The sequence below is a fragment of the Anas platyrhynchos genome, chromosome 18 (genome assembly GCF_047663525.1).
Source record: "Anas platyrhynchos isolate ZD024472 breed Pekin duck chromosome 18, IASCAAS_PekinDuck_T2T, whole genome shotgun sequence".
NCBI lineage: Eukaryota > Metazoa > Chordata > Aves > Anseriformes > Anatidae > Anas > Anas platyrhynchos.
Genome location: NC_092604.1, coordinates 6,572,192 through 6,594,919, shown reverse-complemented (window position 1 = coordinate 6,594,919; position 22,728 = coordinate 6,572,192). Strand labels below are relative to the sequence as shown.

The 22,728-nt window shown below is 48.1% G+C and overlaps 1 protein-coding gene across 1 annotated transcript in view; it reads left to right on the top strand.

Annotated features, from left to right (window-relative positions):
* The first annotated feature begins 19,598 nt into the window (after window positions 1-19,598).
* Window positions 19,599-22,728, top strand: part of ASTN2 (astrotactin 2) — a 331,775-nt gene continuing 328,645 nt past the window's right edge. The window contains exon 1 of the mRNA XM_072025073.1: window positions 19,599-19,753. The gene's annotated coding sequence lies outside the window, so the exon portion shown is untranslated. The remainder of the gene's footprint in view (window positions 19,754-22,728) is intronic.

The window sequence follows — 22,728 nt, the reverse complement described above, 5'->3', positions numbered from 1 at the left end:
CCAACCCCACACAGCACACAGCGCTGATGGCTCCCCAGTGTGTGTTTGTGCCTGGCATGAATCCGGCTGCCCCTCGCTCACATTTCCAGCTTCCCCGATGAGGACGATGATACCCTGGAGAGTCAGCTTGAAATAACCTTGCGAGACACCAAGCATGCTTCGTTCCTCCAGGGAGACTGCCTCCCAACCCCTTATGGATGGTGGGTCAAAGCTCCACTCTGCGTCTGCTCAGATAAATGCAAACCTTGGGGGAACAACCAAGAAGTGTCGTTCGTTATGAGGGGGAACTGCAGAATGGGTGGAAATTACTGGGAAAATGACTTGAGAGCCCTCCCATTTTCTGAACATTTCTCTTTGGCTTCTTGCAGATTTAAAAGGTCGCTAGGAGCTAATGAACCTCAGATAGCAAAGCTGTCTCTTGTTTGTTTGTCATTTTGAGTTTTTCTGGTTGATTAAGATCCATGCTGGCAGCAAGGTATAAAATAACAAGTTTCTGTGTGTATGGTGAGTTCCTATTTCCTATCCCGAAAAAATGCTGAATTTACCAGCACAAACTGTTACTCCCAAAGACTAAAAGGGCAAAAACACAGACAAGAAAATGAAGATTTTCTTTTCATGCCAGTAGGCTTCCCCACCCTTCCTCTCATTTTTTTTTTTTTTTTATATCATCATTTTCTGCTTTGTTTCACATGTTTTCAGAAAATCAGATTTTTGGTTAAAAGCAGAGAAATTGAATTCCTAGTTACAGGCATAAACTGCAAAAGAGACATGTTCAGAACAAGGCTTAACAAGCCAGGTCTCGAGATGCTTCTGTGTGGGTCTATTACCCATATTTCCTTATTTATTCATGGTTCCATAGGCTTTCAACAACATCCACCAGCAGAATATTGCACCAGATATTTTGCACTCCGAAATAGGCTTGTTCTAGGGGTGCCATATATTTGGGAATGGTGAGGTGTGCCACCCGCTTCCACCTGAGAACTCCATTTGGGGTGCATTTGAGGACTTTGGTTGATTTTTTTGGCTGCTCACTCACTTGGAGTAGCAACAACAAAGGTCCAAATGCCCGGATCAGCCCCACAGCACCGGTGCAGCGAGCTCTGTGCACCCACTCGTTGCCCTTGCAGATCCGTGCTGTCCGGATGCCCAGTGGCTAAAACCCCACAGAAGCTGGAATAATGCCCACTGCCTGAGAGGCAATAAGCAACATACTCCTCTCTGGTGAGCCCAGCGCTCGCAGGACACACTTTCTGCACATACCCTCTGCATATGAAGAAGAAATCTGCCACGTCAGAGCTGCTGAGGTACACAGGCTGGCGATGCACGGGAGCACGGGAGGCTCGGTGACTCGTGCACTTGTCAGATTTGTTCTAGTTTGCATTCATGCTAGCACATGCTAGTCAAAAGTATGTTAATGTCCCTATTCACTGCCATGACTGATGACTCATATTAGTCCTACCCCACTGCGGAGTCCTTGAGGGCCAATTCTCATGCTTTTATCGGTGGAATTGTGTCTCTCCTCTTACAGCTCCAGCTCTGGACCCCAGTGACTGGTAAAAATAAAAAGCAGACACCCAGTTCCATTCTCCACCTACCTGCTCCTGTTCCCATCCTACTCAGAGCTAAAGGACAAACTCGTTGTTGTTCCCCTTCCTTTAATCTCCCTGTTTAGGAGAGCTCAGGGTTGGCAGCACGGAGCAGCACCCATCGTTTCTGCTGAACACCACTGGAGAGGCAGGAGGTGCCTCAGCATTTGCCAGACACCAGACCCCTCCCAAGAGCTGTTGACTGAAATGAGAACTTGCTGTTTCCATGCATACCACAAGTGAAATAACCCTGGGGAAAGAAATCTTTCCTGATGGAGGCTTTACTGCCTGGTTTTACACCTGCTGCACCGGTTTGCAGGCACTTCAGGGGGTCCTTCAGACATACCACTGGGTGCTCGGTGTTTTGTCTCTGCCAGAAACAAAGCCCGCTGCAGAGCTAGGAGAGGGCAAAGGCAAGCAAGAAGTGGGCCTGTAGACCCAGTTCAAAGTGTTTTAAGGGTTAAGGGCAGCATTTCCATAAAATGACTCAGCTGACTCAGCCTTGAGTGCACACACAGGGCAGGTATAACCACGAATCAATCCTCCCATGGTGTTATGGAACCCACCATCCAAACACGGGAAAGACTTGGACAAGAGCACTCCCAACAAAGGGCCAGCAAACCACAACTACATTGGATATTCCTACCTGACATCACTGTGCCAGTGCTGACTTTGTTGGTGAGGGATGGGCATCCTGGGGGTGTGTTAGCCAGTCACACTAAATCTAGGGTTTCTCCCAAAACTCTGAGCTAGCTCAACACAACGCTGGATTGGATTCCCAAAGCAGCGAGCACGCATGGAAAAGCAAATCCTTTTCCACCTCCTCCATCCGCTGTGGCCTCACCTCTCTTGCTTTCCCTGCTGTGAGCACCTCTCTCGAGTGGCGTTACTTCACCAGCTCTGACCCTGCCACTGAAACGCATCCTCGCTCCCGCTGGGAGCAGGGAGCAGATGTTTAATCACACAGCACAGCACAGCAAAGCGGGGCAGGCCAGGGAGCAAAGGCAGCTTCCACACTCCAGTGAAGCTGCAGGATGGGTTCTGGTAGGCAGAATGCAATTACCCAAATTATAATTTACTCAAGGCATAAGTCTTTTGAAATAATAATAACACTTAGCACATATAAAGCATTACACACGTTCAAAGCACCAGTGGTAATGTTTATGTCAAAAATGTTTGAACTTCCAATAATTATTAACAAGCAAGGAAATTGCATAGCTGGGAGTTTTTTTCCAGCTTTAATTCACGGGAATAGCTTTTTATTATCATTATTATTATTCCAGGAAAACTTTGCTCAGATTTCTCCCTGTGCTCTGCAAATCCCAGCTTTCCTTCCAAAACTGTGCCAAATAATTAAAAATAAATAAAAAAAAATAAAAATTTCCCCATGCAATAAAAAAAAAAGAATGCTGAGTCTTAGAAAAAGAAAACAAAGAAAATGAAAGGAAGAAGAGATTCTAAAAGTGGGACACTTTTTAGAGCTAAATGGATGTAAGTTAGACAAACATACACATTTACATATATTTTTATATATATATACATGTGTATACGTGTATAAAGCCCACAAAACTTTACACTTTGGCAATGAACCTTTGGTCCAGTCCAGCTCCATGCAGCTCAGATAATGGGGACATTGCTCACAGTGACATTTCCTATTTCCCCAGATGTTCCAGGGAGGAGCAGGTTATATCGCCCCGTAAGAAACAGATGGAGATGGCCGTAGCACAAATTGGCTGGCAGGCTTCCCCCTCCACCTCCACCTCCTCTCTCAGAAAGCCTCCGTGTCATTTGGGGATCACGTGTGGGATCAAACCTTACACCTCTGGGGAGCGGAGAGTCCCCCATCACCTGCTCGAAGCAGCTTTTGTCCCCTTTGTGCCATGGTAAATGCCCCGCGTGGACACACTGCTCCGGATGCCACCAGACCCCACCTGCCTATGCACAGCCTCTCTGCAAATCCACACCTTCCTCTGTAAGCTTTGGTGAAGGGAAATGCTTGTGAAAAATCCCTGCTCCATAGTCAGACCCACGTGCTGAGCACTGGTTGGGATCGGGCTGAGCAGCCAGCTCTCGCTGGAGCAGCTGGGGGACTCTGGGATGTTTTTTTCATGAGAGCAGCAGGCATTGTGCTGGAAAAAAAAAAATGAAGCCATGTCTCTGGACAACTCTTGGAGCCAGGATTCATTTCACTCACTCTGTTCTCCTAAAGCATCAACAATGGCCAACATTTCAAGCACTGGTGGCACATTGGCGAACTCACCAGAGCTCCAGGGCCTGTTTCTCGTTTGAATATTTACATAAATTTCCATATGGCATAGAAAACCAATAAATAGAGGTAGTGATGTCATTTTGTAATTTTCCATCTATTTGAGGCTTTTTTTCCCCTGCAAGTTGCTGAGCCCTCGCTGCCTGATCCAGCACGAGGACATAAGCCTTCGCTCTGAATTAAGCTTGTCCAGGGTGGGAGTGCTGAGCTTTGTGCCACGGTGGGAGCCGCGCTCTCAGAGAAGGAGGCCAAGGCAAGAGCCCAGGCATTTTTGAACAGCTGGATGCTTCATCTTGTAGATGCTACAGGGATAGGAACCTTGGAAACGGGCTGGGATAGAGAGAGAGGCTGCTGGAGGAAGAGACAGGGCTGTGGTGCAGAAGGGGGAAGGAGCCATGCACATGTGGTGGGGTGGTTTTACTCGGGTGGGCAGCCGAGCTCAGCCACAGCCACTCTCCATTCCCCCTCCTCAAAGGGAATGGGGAGAAAATACGACACAAAGGGCTCAAGGGTTGAGATAAGGATGGGGAGATTGCTCAGCAATTATCGTGACAGGCAAAACAGACTCAGAGTAAGGAGACAGTAAGAAAAGCAGGGAAAGAAAGCTCTTCTTTCAAAGTAAATAAATAAATAAATAAATCCAGGGAAACAAACAAACAAAAATCCACCCAACCAAAGCACTATCAAAGCGCCAACTTTGGTTTAAATACCTTTTCCAGACACAATTAAACTGAGCAGGCTGCTTGAACTTTCCCCGCAGCAGGATCCCAACGGGGTTAAAGCGCTCTGAACTCGCCGTGCCCAAGTTTCTCTCTCCCCTGCTCGGAGCTAGAGGGGAGACTGACTCATTTGGTTAAAAATAAAAACACTGCTATCTAAACTTTAATGTCTTTGTTTCTTATTGCTGCAGGCAGTGGTTCATATGCATTCCAAACAGCACTTTGACTGCAAATGTACCGTTTTGGAAGCTATTCCACCTGAAAAACAATATCTTTCATCTTCCTGCCTTGCACTGTTGGGGGCTGGGAGCTCCCCGTCCTGGCTCCGCAGGCAGCGGGGAGGTGGTGGGGTGGAAAAGCAAGGAGCTGACTGCCACAGGGATGGCTCTTGGTGCAGGCAGGGGGAGAGGAAGGCAGGGCTGGAGGCGACTGCTGGGCTGGAGATGCTGCTGGGCAGGACTGCAGCCCGTGCTGGGGGAGATAGGGTTTGAAATGTTATGGGGCAGGGGGTGATGGCAAGTCCTGCAGCACCCAGGGCTTTCTGCAGGGCCAGATCTGCTCTATCAGAGCCACCATGCTCCCTGCACAGCTCCCACCTGTGGGCTATGCACCGAGAGCAAGCTTTGGGCAGTACTGGTTGCACCTTCCTAGCCCAGGGATCAATAGCAAAAAAAGGGGATGGAGCTGGGGGTTGCTCTACCATCCAGCACACACAGTCTGCACTCTGGTAGTCCCTGTTGAAACCTTTTCCATGATGTCTTCACCGCTACCATCACTTGTGTCAGGACGGTTTTGGTGTGCCGTCACCTCCTCATCTCGCTGCAGAAATGTAGTGGTGTCGCAGATGTGCACCTGGACTCGGCCGAGCCAACCTGTGTCGCTCATACGTCTGCTCATTGCATGTCCTGCCCTTGCTTCCACAAACCCCACACAAACCATGGGGCTGTCTGTCTTTACACAAGCAAAAAAAAACAAGGAGGTTTGGGCTGGGCTGTTGGTGGTGCAAGGGTCATCGCCTTAGCCCAGTGCTTTAAAAATCAGCGTGATTTTGCTGCTGGCCCCACTTCTCGCATTGAGTTGCTCAATTTATTCGGGTCTTTTTGTCTCATGTTCAGATGGTCATTCCCCATGTTGTTCCAGCTCCCACAGAAATCACTGACCAGCCTCTCACCAGTTTTTACTCGGTGGGATCTGCTTTAAAAGGGGTAGCCAAAGGAATCCGGGCTGGGGGGCACACGGGGGTGGTCAAATGACCGGTCCTCCAAGGGGGCTGCATCCTCGTCTCCTGCACATAATGACTTTGTGGTGTTACCCTAGCAACTAAAGCTCAGAGATGATGCAATCAAATTTGGGAACGATGTGATTAGAAATGACAGGCAAGGGGAAACAAAGGGAAGCAAAGTTGCTGTGGCAGCTGGGATGCAGCGCTCAGCGCGTAATGCATGGAGCAGGGCTGCGAGATGTTCTTCCGAGCAATTACACTAAATATCATATTCTATTTGCCAGCTAATTACAGAATATCATTCAGTGCCTGCCGTCCAGCCCGTCCCTGCTCTCCCCACTTCGGAGAGGCCCAGGGAATGGCACTCTCATTAACCCGGCTGTGTTTGATCTGCTTTTACATTTCCACTTGGCACCTGCCCAGCACAAACCACCGCGTGCTTTTCCCCCCTCCCTGCGTGTTCCCCTCCCCACGTCGCAGCCCCAGCTCCCATCCAGGGACCTGCTGCTGTCCCCCAGCAGCCACACATCCACGTCCCTGTCTCTGCAGGCACCCCCCCGGGGAGACCTGATGCTGATGAGCCCTCGAAGGGGGGAGCTTGGCTCTCAGCTTCATGTGCACGGCTGCAAACACTCAGCCAGCCTTTAACCCCATGCGCACCAGCCCCAGTAGGTCTCTGCACCATCTGAGCTCTAATAACACTCTAAAATAAAGATTAAATAGCGTTCAGGCTTGCGTGGCTCGAGCGTGGCTGCTCAGATGTTCTGGTTTCAGCCCCGCATGGCTTTGCTTTGCTAGACCATGGGCTTCATTGCACAGTGTGGGGGGACCCCCAGACCCCCAGACACATCCCATTTGGATGGTCAAAGAGTCTGAGCTCCATCAGAGCTTTGGGCTTGGCTTATTTACCTGCCATGGGGAAAGGAGAGGGAAACAAGGGGAAAAAAACAGGGAACAGGGGCTTGCACTGTAAATACTGCTGATGATTCATAATCCCCTCTTCTCAGAATTTCAGGTTTCTTAACTATTATCCCTCTCGCAGGAAGCCCCAGCTGTTCTTTTGACAGGTTTATGTGACCCAGCAGGCACTTTTCAGTCATTTTCGCTGTAAAAACAACAGGCTCAATTCTCTATTGCTCAGTACCTGGCGGTGTCATTAGCCTAGCGCCAAGGATGAGGAGGGGGACGGGAAGAAAGAGGAATCACTGCTGCTCTGACGTGGCACTTCTCTGCCTTGCTTCGTGCCATCCCCAGCCTTCAGGGGTGTCTGACAGCCGCTGGGAGTCACCTCCAGGGTGCAGAAACCAAACGTTTCCAAAGGAGGGCTGAGGACACCCAGCTGATGCCATTTCTCTCCCAGTCCCTCTGGCCTTCTCTCCACTGCCAGAAAAAAAGAAAGGATGATTTGAAATCTGCATTACCTGGCATGTTTTAAGATCCAGGCAGTGACAGAACACCTTGGTGGGTGGTCAGGATGAACCCTGATGTTGTCCCTTATGGGCAAATGTCTTCAGAACTGCGCGGTTTCTGAGTTAGGATTTTAATATGGGAGCTCAGCGCTCAGTGAATGTGATAAACTGCCTTGTTTTCCCCCACGTAGCCATGGTCCCCCTGCTGCTGGCATCCCAAAAGGAATTAACAGGAACCGTACCGAGCTGTTCTGCCTCAGTCCAGGTGATAACATCAACCAGGGGCCAGAGAGACCGAGCTGGTGGGGGCCAGGGCTGGGGCACCTCTCCCTCCTCGGCCCCACTTCCAACAGGGAGCTGCAGCATCGCCAATTCCTGCTGCTGCTGCTCAGGCCAGCCACTGCGCAGAGCACTCGAATACCAATTTCCTCCTCCTCTGCCCTCCTCCACCAAGTGCCCATCGTGCATCCGAGAGCAAGTGGCTGGAAATGGCTGGGGCTGGGCTGCAATGAGCCCCAGCATGTGTCCGTGGGCCTGCAAAGCTCAGGCAGCTCAGCCCACTGCTGGATGTGGGAGAGGGAGAGCAGCTGAGAAGGCAGCACACGTAGATGGGGGATCTGCTGCTGCCAGATGGGGCACGGGGAGCTGAACTTCATTTGAATTGCTTGCAGGCTTAGCAGCCAGGCAGAAAGAAATCATCACAAATCCATCTAATGCAAACTAATGCTGGTCATTAGGAAGCAGGCTGGAGCAGCGCTGCCTGCACTGGGGAAAAGGCATTAGGAAAAGTTTCTGAGCAGGTTTCCGAGCCAAAATAGATCATCTCTGAACAATTTACTCTTCATTTATTGTTGTTCTCCAGCCTCGGTGAGGGAAGGGTGCTATTTTTTTCCCCGCAAAGATGGAGTACCCCAGGAGGCTCTTGCTTGTACTGCGGCCAGCTTTGTGGCAGTGCTGGGCAGAGAGCAATGCTCCTGGCTGTCAGCAAGAGGCGCAGTCACTCAGCATCACTCATAAGCAGAGTGGCCCTCCCTCCACACCTGCATCCAGGGTAATATCCGTAATTGGGTTGCTGCAATTGTGGAATGCAAAACGGAGCAGCCCTGTCCAGCCTGGCACTGGCCACAACCCCCCTCTCCACCGAGGCTGCCACAGCACCGGTTTAACAAGAACCAAATGCTTTTCGATGGCCGTACAGGATAAACAAATCAATAACTCCCTCTCAGCTGCAGGCCTTGGATGAGATCTCCCCTCCTGGATGCTAATGGAAGACAGCAGCGTGGCTGGAGGGACGCTGTGCCATTAGGAAGTTATCTTTCAGAAATAACGTGTCTTCCCCCAGACAGCCCCTTTGGTTATTCTAATGTCTCTAGCAGCAAGGCTGTGTCCAAATGTTTTTCTGTGTTTGCTGTCTCATACCTCATTTTACTACACAGGATAATTTTTTAGTATTTACTGTTGAGCGTCAGTCTCTGCAAAGTCCCGGGAGAAATGCTCACAGGAAGACATCCAGAAAAAATGTCCAGCAGGTACGTATTGATACCTGGCTTGAGAATCGGTGTCCTGTAAGTCGTGTCCTGAAAATCAGTGCCTTGGAGGTGGAAATCAGGAAGCTCCACGCACTGCTTAAACATTAAAGAGTGGCTTGGCAGCCAGGAGAGAGGAAGAGATGGGCTCGCTTCTCGTTTCAGTGATCTAAAAAGGAAAAGAAGAACGAATAGCATTTCCTCAAGTGAGCAGGCACTTTCCTAAGACTGACAAAGATAAGAAACGGAGTTGTAGGAAATGGCCTATCCCAAACTAACCCCATCTCATGGTGGGAAGGCTGGACACCCATCCTGCAGGCTGCTGTTACACAGGGTAGGGAACCAAGAGGAGAAAAAGGAAATCACTGGAAAATGCTGATGGATATTTTTTTTGCCAAAACAAACCATTCCTTGATGGAAACCATCAAACTCCTCAACAGCCACCTTTAGGGCCTCCAGCCTCTGGTAACAGCTTTACAAGGCAGGGCACCCACTTTCAGGGGATCTGAAGCCATCTGGTGGGTCAGACACATGGGGACAGGAGCCCCGGCTCAAAGGCACTCCAGTCAACTCACCCACAGAACAACATTTTTTTAGAAAGAAACAAATATATATATTCTTGGAAGTCTTTTCTGGATGAAATTCCTCAGAACAATTTATTTGTTGTTGTTGTTTTCCTGAATCAGGATGAAAACTTTCTGTAAGTCCCAAAGTATCAAGCCATGGTAGGAACCTATGGGTGGCACACAAAGAGCATCTCTCCTCACGCTTCAGCTGCTCACATTTAATGAAGGCAGACGAGGTCTTGTTGCTGGAACTGAACTGAAATGGCTTTTTGGGAAATGACCTCTTGTTTCAAGGTCTCTTCAGGGGGAGGAAGGCTTAGGGAAAAGAGGCCACAGGTCTTGGGAGCAAGAGCCTTTGCGAGGAGTCTAATTCTCCTTGGGACTGTTAGAAAATCACCCCCTGCTGTTGCACTCTATGGGTTTTCAAATGAGATTCCAATAAACTGTGTTAATTTTCTATAAAACCCCATCAACTGCATTCCCATTAAATCCTATAGCACTTTCGCAGACAGCTTCGGGGAACGATCACTTGGACTTGTGCCAGAGAAGAAAGCGAGCAAGCGAGAACTGTCTGCTGGAGCCGGCTCGTGGGCTGCCGAGCTGGACGAGGACATTTTTTTCCCCTTTCCCACATTCTGAGCCACAGACATTTATCCGTTTCACCTGGCATCTCACCAGCTAGTATGCACTGCACAGGTCTCTTTGCCTCTTGCTTTAAACTGGGCAAGCATTTTGTCACTACAGACTTGGCAGACGAGCTACTCTTGCCCAGCCATCACACAAGGATGGAGGAACCTTGTGGTGCTGCTAGACCTCCATCTCCTTTTGATGCTCTCCAGCCCAGGCACTGGTGGATCTGGAGCAGGAGGACTCGCAGCAAGGGCTGGACAAGCCAGCGAGAAGCACTAAGGGCAACAACCGACCTCTGCTGAGCCCCGGCGTGCTCCGTGCCCTGCTTCATGCTAACAAATGCAGAGCCTTTGTGACCCCCATGTACCGAGGTATAGGCAGACTCGATGCTTTATGGCTCAGAAGGGGTGAGACTGTGGCTGTCACCTTGCCATGCCTCTAGGGCTTTGCACCCAAGTAGGACTGGCTAATTAACAATGTGTTTTTGGATAATGCCTTCACTGTATTTTATAAGAAATACATTTATTTCTAGGTGTTTATTTTCTTCCTGCATCTGCATGTGTAGACACTTCCATCCTTTCTCTTACCATCCTGTCTTACAGTAGTTTGCAAATTACAGGAGCTGGGGGCGGGGGGGGTGGCAAAAGCATGATCTTTTGTGGCTTTTCACTCTGAAGTGCCTTAAGTCCACCCAAGGAGCTGCAGCACCAACAGCCTGCATGCAGCAGCCACTGGACACCAGGAGGCCCTCGGTGGGGAGGAGGTAAGGCAAAGGAGACTGGAGCCAGGCTGGGCTCAGCTGGAGAGAATCACTTTATCAGGAGAGGTTATGGTAAAAAGAAACCCTTGAAAGACTCTGTAGCTGAGTGCGGAGCTGGTGGGGAGCTGGGTGGTTTGGACCTGGGAGCGGTCGCTTGTTGTGGAAGGCTGTGAGGCCTACGTAGGCCTCTCCTAGGGGCAGGTCCCCTTGCTACAAGAAGTTTCTTTACCAAAAGGGTTGTGAGGCATTGGGATGGGCTGCCCAGGGAAGTGGTGGAGTCGCCATCCCTGCAGGTCTTTAAAAGACGTTTAGATGTAGAGCTTGGTGATATGGTTTAGTGAAGGACTGGTTAGTGTTAGGTCAGAGGTTGGACTCGGTGATCTTGGAGGTCTCTTCCAATTTAGACAATTCTGTGATTCTGTGAGATTTCTGTGTGTGGCTAAAGCTGGGTGTTTGGAGGCAGGGGCATTATGGCACTGAGAGGGACACAGGGGTCCTGCACCGTCTGGTGGCAGTAACAGTTCAGACACCTCCATTTTATTCACAGAGCAAGACTCTCAAATCAGAAATCTTTTTTTTTTTTTTTTTTTTTCTTTCTTTTTGAAGATGTAAGCATTTTTTCAAAGAGCTAATTAAATGTTTGTGTTTCAGGTCAATCAGCAGGGTTAGTTGCAAATAAATAAATAAATAATATAGTTGGGATCATGTAAATACAGTTTCCCTTCCATTTCTTACATTTTTCCTTTTCATTCTGGTGTGATATACTTTGATAACAGTTCTGTTAAACGCAGGGTTCTTTTTCTTTTCTAGTTTAGAAAAAAAAAAGTATAAGTGCAGGTTAAAAAAATCATTTCCAAAGAAAATCAAAGGCTATTTTATTCTAGAAATAAAATAAAATATAAATTCACAAGGACTTAATTACAAAGTCCAAGTTCTGGAAGTCTCCCTGCTTTCCAAGGTTATTTGGTCTCAGAGCAAGGATTGACATGGATCTCAGCCCACTTGGTGAGACCTACAGCAGGCAGAAATTGGGATTTCAAAAAAGCAAAGTCAAGTGCACGACCCTGAGACAGACACGTTCAGATGTGCTTCCATGGCCTGGGCTTGGAAAAAAGCCAGATTCAGAGAGCCTAAGGCGGTGGGCAGAGAGCAGGTTGCCATTTCCCAGGGTGAGCACTGCTCCGTGGGCCCTGTGCCAGGACCCCCAGTCCTCCTGGTCCTTCACGGCTCCCTGCAGCTTCTGCCTGGTCACATGAAAACCATCCTGTCATTTATCTTGTCACATAACGTGACAGACCCAGCACGGGAAGGCCGTCACCTGGCTCCATCTTCAAGCCTTCCCTCCAATGTGTAGGAACAGGCACTGATGCGCCAACGTTTTGGTTGGCTTTGGGTTAGTTTTTATGACTGCTATTTTGCCACTGTTTTGCCACCATTATTCTCCTCCCCCTCTTCCTTCCTCCTGACATGCCAAAAAAAAAAAAAAGAAAAAAAGAAAAAAAAAAAAAGAAAAAAAAAGCAGCTTAAACATATTTTGCGGTTAAACCACTTTTTTTTCATGTCGGCTGGTTCCCACTGGGCTGAAAAGCAATAAAAAGTCAGGAAGAAGTATGGGCTCCCCTCTCAGCTTTGTCATATGGATGAATAGCACAGTAAAAAGCGCTGAATGCTATCGGTTAAAACGAACTCACTGCTCTTCCAAGTACATTTTGCAATGCTCTGATGCAAAGGGGTGGGGGATCGGGTGGTGAAAAACCTCTCCCAGAGATGGATCCTTTGTCGGGCTAAAGATTTTTGCATTAAAAAGAAATTCTGGTTATAATCACTCTACCCACAGCAACATTTGCAGTCCTCCCTCCCTCTGCCCTCACTCCCCCCACTTTTCTGTGGCACTGAAATAAATCTCAAGGTAATGCAACTCGCAGCACGGCTATCTTTGAGCATCTTGGAGGCTCTGTCAATAAGAGGCCAGGCAAGTAGCGCTGGAGTGCAAAGATCCTCTTATTATCTCCCTTCGCAGCCCTTCCTGGGCATTTCTCTCCCCCGTGTTCCTCATCAGGTCCTTGATCATGCTGATAAGAAAGAAAAAAAAAAAAAAGAAAAAAAAATGCTGGGCATGGGCTGAGGGAAATAGCAAAAGTAGATGACAAGACTTTGTAGTACTTTACATTTTCGCCCGGAAAATACTCCGGTTTGGAATGTTAATATCTAATTGCAGATAAAAGTAGCCGAGCAATTGCTGGAGAATTTCCCATTAAGATGCTCAGATACTTAGAAATCACTTCTTCCTCTGGTTTTGATCTCCTATTGTTGAGCAAGCTGAAAGCAGTTCACATGAGGAGAAAGCAGGCTCCATTGTGTACGACAGAGCTCTTCTCCAGTAGAGAGAGCTGGACTGGAGTTTTTCAAAGAAATGTGTTTTTCTTTTCTCTCCCATGCTCCCTTTTTTTTTCTTTTTTTCTTTTTCTTTTTTTTTTCATATTAGTGTAAAGGCAATTTCTCAAAACTCAAACCTTCCTGAAGAGCATTCAACCCCAACAAGCTGGTTTAGCAGGGCCAAGAGCCGTGCAGTAAAACCCTCTTACAAGGGGAAGGAGACACGAGGAGAGGAGGAGATTATCCAGGACTCTCAAGTGCTTGTTGTTCAAACCAAGCTTATGTCACGGATATTTGGTCAGGAGCAGGGGTTGGAGTCGCGGTCCCTCACCTGACCCCAAAAAGTGAGTGCTCTGAATTTTAAATTTTAACCAGCTTTGCATGTTGCAGAAGCCATATTCTGCCCAGACCCACCCAGAGTGTCTCTCTTGGTTTGGTCCTTTGTTTTTTCTCCATCCCTAAAGATGAAGCTTATATGGGCGCCAGTTTCCAAGGCAGGGAAGTCTCAGGTCAGAGTAAATCTGGTAGTTTTGTAGACGTACCCCTGGGGTGCTGGAAAGGGGCTGGCTACTGACACATTCCTGCCTCCACAAAGGCTTTAGCTCAGGCAGCTGAGGCCAGCCTGGACACACAGACAGACTGCAGAAAGCAGAGGGCAGCAGGTCCTGCAGAGACAGGAGGTGGGTCTCAGGGAAGAACATTTTGCCATTTTTCCTTCAATTTTTCTTCTCTTTTGTCTAGTTTTTCACTGGTCTGCTTTCAATGTTGGAGAAGTAACAGCATTTTTATTTTTTTTCTGAAACTCCACTAGGGTTGGGTGTCTGTTATGCCTCACCGGGGAAAAGTTGAAGAAAAATTAAAGAATGATTTTTTGTCTTTGGGTATCCTCACAGGAACTTTTTGTGTTCATCTCTTCCCTTCCCACCTATCCATAAACTGGGCTGCCAGAAAGAGTCTTGGGGTTTTCTGGGAGGACTGGGGGCTTCTGAACGGAAAAGGACATCAGCAGAGGCACTGTACCCTGGCACTGGATGCTGCACACAGCAGGTGCTGCTGGAGGAGGTGGAAGGAGCTGACCCTCCTCTTGGTGGCCCATGAAAAGGAGACATCAAAAAGGAAGAATGTAGTGGAGACCCCAGCCACAGCAGAAGGAAATGTTTCATTGCAAAACCATGGGCTGAAGGGAAATCTGGAGGTCCTGAGCCCTGCTCAGAGCAGGGCTAACTTGGGTCAGGCTGCTCAGGGCTGCTCCTTGGATGCTTCCAGGGCTGGCGCTTCATCCAGGCTGTCTCCAACCACTGTGAACGTTTTTCTTGTAACTAGTTGAAATTTCTCTTGTTGCTACTTGTGACCATTGCTACTCATCCTTCAGCTTGAGAAGAGCCTGGCTCTGATTACACTGAAATTCAGGTGAGTGGAAGGGTCCGACTTGGGGAACTCAGTGCTACGGAATGACCACGGAGGACAAGGGCTCTGGAGGATTCAGAGAGTGATAGACAGATAATGAACATCCACAGATAAGCGGATAAAATGCTTACAAGGGATATAATCCCTTCTGTTCCTGGTGATAAGCCAGCTGCTGACTGACAGAAGCAAGGAGGAAAACCCTTCTGGGAAGATTATTCCAAACCTGGTGAATTTAAGCCATGGATACTTGCAGAACTGGCTGTGGCAATCTCAGAGTCATTAGGGGTTATCTCTGGAAGCACCAGAAGACTGAAAAGGGACAAAAATCGCCTAACTTTTAAAAAGTATGGGGAAAGTGGGCAGAGGTGGGGAGCTACAGACCCATCGATTTAACTGCAATCTCTGCAAAATCTGATTGAAAGATACAAATACAGTACGTGCGGGTATCTAGAAGGTGTGCAGGAGAGGAGTCTCAGTGATTATGGCTTTATCAAGGACACCCTTCTTCAAATGCCTCTGTGACAAACTGGAGAAATGAACTGAAAAATGAAGAGGCTGAGATTCAGCTGGGGCAGCCAGAAAGTAATATGCCTGGGGATGATGGACTGCGCAGGCGAGCTGGGCTTCAGTTCAACAGCAAAAGGTCTGGGGTTTATTCTGTTCCACAAAGTGAGCGGGAGCCAGTGACATCAAGCTGCTACAAAAACGGCAAACATCATCCAGGTTGTATGAAAAGACAAACATCATCCCAGGTTGTATAAAAAGGCAGATGATCTAGGAGATGTGCAGCAGTCGTGGGGACTGGTGATGCTGAACCAGAGCTCCGTGGCCAGAGGGGTTATCATATGGGAAGGAAGAGGTTCGACAACTGGACAGAAATCAGGGGGAAACAGCAGGAATTATGAGAACTGGAAGGAACTGGCTACAAGGAGAAAAGTAGTCTAGAAGAGAAGGAAAGTGGAATATTTGTTTGGGGAATGAAGGCTTATCTGCAGACCCAGTTTCGGAAAGAGAAAAACGCGGTGATTTCTTTTCTGCTTGGATCTTGGATTGAAGTGAAAGCTCTAGCCAAAGCCAGTGCCTGGAAGCTCAGGGAGCCCTGGAAAAAGAGATCACTGGATTTATTTGAGGACTGGTGAGTGGGTGTAAATAAAGCGAGCTGCGCTCAGGATATACTCAGGCTCTGCATCAATGGAATCTGCCCTGCGTGGCACCCAGCGTCTGCTGCTGCACTGCAAAGGCATGGCAGGGAGGTTGGGGAAATGCTGAATTTAACATTTTTCCTTTTGCGAAATGTCTCCTGCCGCCTATGCAGGCGTGTGGAGGGAGGAGGGACAGAGCCACGGTCAGCAGGATGTGACATGCAGCTTTCTGCTGGGGGCTGAGTCGATGCCCTCCCCTGGCAGTACCCCTGACCCAGCCTGATGTGTGTGCTGGGGCTGTGCGGAGCCCCCCGGGATGGCACGTTGGTGGCTCTGCCTGTCATTTAGGGCACACCGTGTGCAAAACCCTGCAGTGCCCTGCCTTGGTTGGGTGTCAGCGCGTGGTGGAGGCACCTGGATGGAGATGGCAAGAGGAGCAGCTTTGCATGCTCAGCAGCACTGGGTGGGGAAGAAGGGGAGGTTTGAGCAAAGAACATAACGGCCTTGTCCTTGGGTCTCATCTGCTGCTGTTTTGGGGACTTGTTTTTGATTTTTTTAGGGAGCTATTACCCGTGACTGCCGCGTCCCTATGCTTTCTGTGTCAGGTGAAGAAGCACAAGAGATGACATTCCTGCAGCAATCCCCAAAGCAACATCTCCACCAGACAGACGACAGCAGCTAGCAGGGAAAAATCCTTTTGGACCACCCCAGATGGACCCCTGAAGTCTCAACTGAGAAGCCCACAGCTTCCAGCAGTCTGCACAGCGCTGATCCATCCTGGATGCCCTCCTGGATGAGCGTCTGGGGAGAGAGAAATTATCTTTCCTTTCCTTTGCAGAATTGCCATTTGATAGAGAAATAGGAGCTTGTAATAGCTACTCAGAGATGGGCAGAAGCCCAGGAGAGGAGCGGAGAGAGGGCTCTTTGGTCCACTGGCAGGCCTCGCGCCAGACAGCCCCGTGCAGGCTCCAAGAGCCAACCCGCAGAAAATGATTCACGTCAAGCGAGCGCGGAGTTGGCCTCCCCTTGTCTGTGTCCTGGGAGGGCTGCCAAGCCCCCGTGCCTTGGAGAAAGAGTGGAGCAGGAGCCTGGCTCGGCTGACATCGGCTCTACTCGAGCTACAGCAAAGGAGGAGGCACGGGGCAGCTGGAGACGTGCAGGGGATATCACCAAGAGCCTCCGCTCATCCGAAGGAGCTCTGGTCTCCTGTTGGCATCCCTGGTCTTCTGTCAGATTGCTTTGTGATCCCAAGCGCCTGCACATCGCTATGTAACCCATCGTGGATGGCTATAGGTAACTCTAGGGACTGCAGGGACCTTCTCCTCTCCAGGCTGGGGGAAACTTCCAGCAAGCCTCACAGCCCCCGTAAGGGAGCGAGAAGAGCGTGGTGGTCTCTGCATTAATTAAGGGTATCCTATCCATATTGATGAAAAGAAATGGCTTTTAGCACCATATGTTTTTGTAAAAAACACATCATTTTAAAACTACCCCACGTACTTGCAGCAAATATCAGCCCATGCTATAGGCACGCTTTACCAAAGAAGGCTTTCAGCCTCATTTAAAGAAATCCAGGGAAGATTCTGCTTCCTGTCACCCAAGGGCAAGCTGCAGGATCAAAAGAGATACTATCCTCGGCTATAAAACACTGTATGTATTTATCCAGACTCCAAAGGCCATTTTTGTAACTTCAGTCTCGGTTTAATTTTCCATACACTTATCTTTTTTGCCATGTTTTGGGAAATATATAAGGATTGGCTATTGGAACATGCAGCTTTGTGCAAAATATTTAATCGAAGCCCTTAATTGCAAGCTGTAAATGCAGTACTAGTGACAGATTGTAAAGCCAGAAACCATTTGGTCAACACACAACAGCTAACAAGAATTTTTCAGCAAAGAGGAAAAAAAATATAGTATATTGGACAGTCGTGTAGCATAGACATGAGTTTTATTGCAAAAAAAATTAAAATAAATGTTTCAGAAAATTTAGGAAAAAGAGGAATGTAAAATGTGTTGTGAGATCCATAAGGCATTTGATAAAAATCAGGCTTCTTCCATATTTATTTTTTATTCCTGCAGGAAAAAATATGTACTTTAAATCAGCCAAAAGAGGTGATATATTATTCTGATTGAATGTAATTTTGTCTATAAGCACCTTGAAGACTTCAAACAAAAAACAAACAGAGGACTGGAAAACAAGTCTCTGGAAGATTTAGCTACTCCTGTTCAACTCGTGTTTCCTCTTGTTGCCGTGAAGCTTGGTTGATTCCTTGAACGTTTGCAGTGACAAGCTCCTCCTGAGATGTGCAGTTGCAAGTATTGCGCATCTGTGTACAGACGCTCAGAAAATAGCTTCCCCTTTGCATTTGCTACATGACTAGTGAGATGCTTTATGTACAACACGGCAAGGTCAGATGCTGCTGCAGTCGGTTACTACTTCAGCAGTAGCTGAAGCATGGAATATTTATATTAATTGGGGAACTACTTATCTGTCAAGAGGCACCTCACTAAAGGTTGTTAAGAAAAAAGGACAATAACTTCTTTAATGACTGCTCAAGTTTAAAGGCATTCTTTAAGAATTAATTAAATTAAGACTATTTGGAGAGCCAGGAGACTTTTATACATAAAACTAAGGTTGTTTGGACTTATTGGAAACAGAATTTTGGCTACTATTAAACCTTGAGGAAACTAAAAGAATGACTCAGAAAATTGACGGAACAAAAGAAAAACTCATAAGATGCTCTGAGAATTTCCTGCTGCAAGAACAAAGGCAATTAGAAGTGTACTGCACAGGCATTCAGCAGATTACATATTCATGAGCCGAAGACATTACCAAGTCCTTCCCCCAGCTAGGGTGAAGGGCTGACAGCCGTCAATTTACCCTTCCCACGACGCAAGGGGATGAGGTGGGGTCTGAAAACTCTGCGCAGAGCTAAAGGTCTTTGTCCCCATCCTTTGCTTGGGGTCGTTGCAGGCCGGCTTGTGGAAGCCCAGCAGTTCAGGAGGATGCTGAGCTGTACATTCACTGATGAGATGAAGCCGTAAAATACCACCGCAAAATTTCATTTGCGTTTTTGAGCTGATTTAAGAGGGTACCAAAACGCCCCCATAGCTCAGGGTGTTGACAGCTTCTCCTCTAAAGGCCAGATTGGCTAGGAGGTGTTTGCTTGAAATTCAGAGACCGGCTAAATTTGGGTCATGGAGCAGGATGAGTGCGATTGTGCTCAGATGTAAGAACTTTGATATTCTTTGATGTGTCTTTCTTAAGGCAGATCTTGCTATGGCCTCTTTCAAATAAGTGACTTAAATGTTTGCATTGGCTTCACAGGGTTTATTTAAGATTATTCACATTTATTATTACCAGCTGTTTAGATTATCCCTGATATACCCAAATAGGATTTACGAGACTCCCCACACACATACAGACAAGTCCTCTCTGCACCTTGTTTTTTATCTACCATTAAAGCAAGATTCCAACCCATTTCAGGAAAAAAGGCACTTAGATCTCCTTCAAGGGTAAATCTACTCTGACCATATAATCTGTTATAAAGTCTCCTCGGAGAGATGCACAAAGGAGACTGTAACTGGAATAATCATCATTTATTGCTTATGATCTCCTTTGGTTCAGAGTTTACTTTTGCTTTCTTCAGCAATAAAATGACCACAAATCAATCACAAAAACTGTTGTGCTTGTTCTGCATCGAGGCAACTTTTGGGGGTGTAGTGAAGAGCAGCTTTACACCTCTGAACTGCCATTAAATGGGATGTGGAAGATGGAGCCCTCCTTATGTATCTTTTAGCAGTTTCTGAGACAAAGCCCAGCAGCAGGAGACATCATTTCTACTCCTGACCTGCCTAAAAGTTTGCACCTGAGAAATGGTTAGGGCCAGGAGAACCCTAATGACCCCTAACGATCCCTAACGATCCCCAATGAGCCCCACCTGGCCCAGCCATAGCAGAGCTGTATTTAAGCCCAGACCAGGGCCCTGAACCTCCTTCTGTCTGTGTGTTGGGCTGTCTCCAGGCCTTTTGTGGCTGTGCTGTTCTTCTGGGTCATGCCCCACAAACTGCCCTCCTGAGTGGGCTTTCAGTGCTATCTCTGGAAACTCCCTTATACCCTGGACTCTTGGCATCCAGCCTTACTCAGGTAAGGTGGGAGGGCTTCGGGGGACTCAGCACAGCTGTGGTTATTGGGCTGCATGGAGCAGGAGAGAGCTTGGTCCTAGGGGAGCAATTTTTCAACCTGTTGGCCTGTGCACAAACCCTGGCGGCAGCAGTAGCTGTGTGAGGCAATTAAGGTGGTTTGGCTTTTACTCGTGTTCTTGGAAGGAGCAATTTTAGAGAAACCCACGGTCTCTATACTCAGTGCTGATGTTTGCTGCAAGATCATTGCTTGTGCCTCACTGCTTTCCTCTCCTCTTGTGCTCTTGTGCCCTTGCTCCCCTGTGCCTTGGGTGCTCTTTGTGGAGCTGCTGCCAGAGCTGCTCCATGCAGAAAGCCACCACCCTACCAGCATAAACCAGTGCACTGCATCCATGGCCAAGGAGGGCATGCACCTGGGTCAAGTGAGGTGTGAGCATCTCCCTGCAGCTACCCCTAGAGCAGGTGCAGAAGCAGGATGAGTCCCACAGGTCCCTGCCCTGTGCTGTTTGCATTGCTGTGCTGCACAGGGTGTGTAAATATTCCCCCTGTGTGCGGGGGCACCGCTGGTGAGCAGGAGCAGGGGCTGCCATTTACATTGTACTCGCAGCTCAGGCCCTGCACCGAGGGCTGTTCCACGTGGCCCAGGATAAACAATGAGCAAATCGCATCGATTCGGAGCAGCCAGCTTGCATCGCTAATCATATTTCTGAAAGATGCCAACAGAGGGCATCCGCTGCCAGACACACAGCCTGCATCCTCCTGCTGCAAACCCTCCGCCTGTATTCAGCTAAAGAACATCTCAGCTTTTAACCCTCTCCCACTTGGGCTCAGGTTAAGCATTGTCAGTGGCTTTTTAAGCAAATAGGCTTTTTTTAGTGGTGTTTTTTTTTACCTTTCTTTTGGAGAGAAGAGAAGGAAGAGGGTGGGGGAACAATAATCCACAGCTGCAGTCTCTTGGTCAAGGCAGGACTTTGATAACTGGTGTCTAAGTGGGATCTCTGTAGAGCCTGGCAGAGCAAGAGCCAGGTTCAAAGGGAAGGTGGAGGCTCTGATGTTGTCCTGTGCAGCTGTAAACAAAATCAGAAGCACTGCTGTGCTGGGGCTGGAGGAGAGTGGGAGCCTTCGTGACAGATGTCCTGTCTTTTGTGGGCTTAAATAGTCAGTTTTATTTATAGGTGTTTATTCCTGGTGTTTAATCTCCTTGTTTCATGTCTCTCGTGGACAGTCAAAAAGAAATCGAACTTCTAAAGCCTGCTGCTCCCTCTGGTAAATACACATTGATGTTTGGGCTGTGGAGCAGGCTCACTCTGAGCACGCTGTTGCTCTTATTTTGTTAAGATCTCACACCAAAGCAGCTGAGACCTTCCCAGGCTAGGATGCAGGCATGTTAATCCAGCTTTGACTGGGGCAGCAGAGGTCCCAAGGCAAGGGCTGGTGTCAGAGGCAGGGCTTGAGTGAGGGTTAGGGATGGCAGAAGTGTTATCAGAGCTTTCCTGCCTGAACAGCAGAAGTTAATAAGTGCAGAAGCTGTGGAACTGTGCTAAAAACAAGTGGGCTGAAAGCAAGGGTCAGTCTGAGCTGGCTGAGGTCTTTGGTGTAAGAGGATGGCTCTGAGCTCTCGATGGAAATATGGATAAGGCACAGGACAGATCCTGCTCCCTGTAGTTGTGGGTTTCTTTTAAATCAGCCAGGTCGGAGTGTAACTTCAGCAGTGAAGTATTTCCTCTTCCAGGGTTTCCAGCTGCTATGCACACAAAAATAGGGTTAAAAAATACCGAACTGGGTGGCTGGTAGTTCAGGGTGGTTACCTGTGCTTAGAGAGCCCTGTCTCAAAGCTACAGCTGATCCAAGCTGTGCCATGGTTACCCTGGCCCAGTAGTTTGTGTTCTGGGTCCAGTTTAACTCCTGGTGTGGGGACAGGCTTTCTTAACCTTTCAAAAAGCACATCCTTAATGGTGCAGTTTGCAATACATGGAGGTGATATTTTTAGGGAATACACTTGATTATTTACTCAGGGTGTGTCCAACTGGGCATCTAAAAAAAAATAAATCTATGTACATGTAGGTCATCTGCATTTCACGTTACAGACTGAGGGCCAGAAGCATAGATCCAGGTTTGATTTATGGACTGCCACGGAGATCTAAGAAATTTATGATTTGATTAATCCATTCCATATATCTTTTCCTTTATTACCGGTAATTCCTGTTATATATCATAGCCTTCTGAGCAGTAATTTGGCTGGCTGATGTGTGCCAGTGTTTCCTAAGGGTTAAATTCCCATGTACCAGCTAGAAAAGGAACTGCTGGGATCTGTTGGGTAAATGTTTTCAGCTCCACTGGAGTCTGACTTACCAGGTGGATTTGTTCTAGTTTACCAAGTGCATATAAGACATGTAGCATGTGCAAAAGACCAGCACTGGGGTTGTGGGGGGGACTTCTTTGTGAAATACATTCATGTGCCAGGGTGGCCAAAGCTTGTGGAAGAGGAGCAGGCACCTGCAGTGCTCCCAGGCAAGGAGGCAGTGCCCAGCCAGGATGAGCAGCCCTGGTGCTGCAGGGAGAGCAGGGGTGGGGTGGCTGCAGGCAGGTGAGGAGCCTTGGCAGGGAGGCTGCTGAGAGCTGGTCCCTGCTGGCAGTCAGTGCTTCCATGTGCGGGGAGGTGGGGGTTTGGCATAGGGCAGGAAAAGCAAATCAACTAATTAACTCAATGAGGAAACAACAAGAATAATGTACCTTGGATTGAATGAGGATGTGACCTGAGACTGGAGATGCTTCTGCTGCTGGTAAACATGTTTTCTGTGTGCTTTTTTTCCTGTAACACTATTGACATTTTTAGAATGACCAGAATATTTCAGAGCACATTTAACGAGACAAATACTGGATTTCAATACTGTCAACTCCAGAAAGCGGGAGGTGGGTCCTAAATTACCTTCAAAACCATAACAGAAAAAGTGCAAGACTTCATTCCCCTTCTGCTTT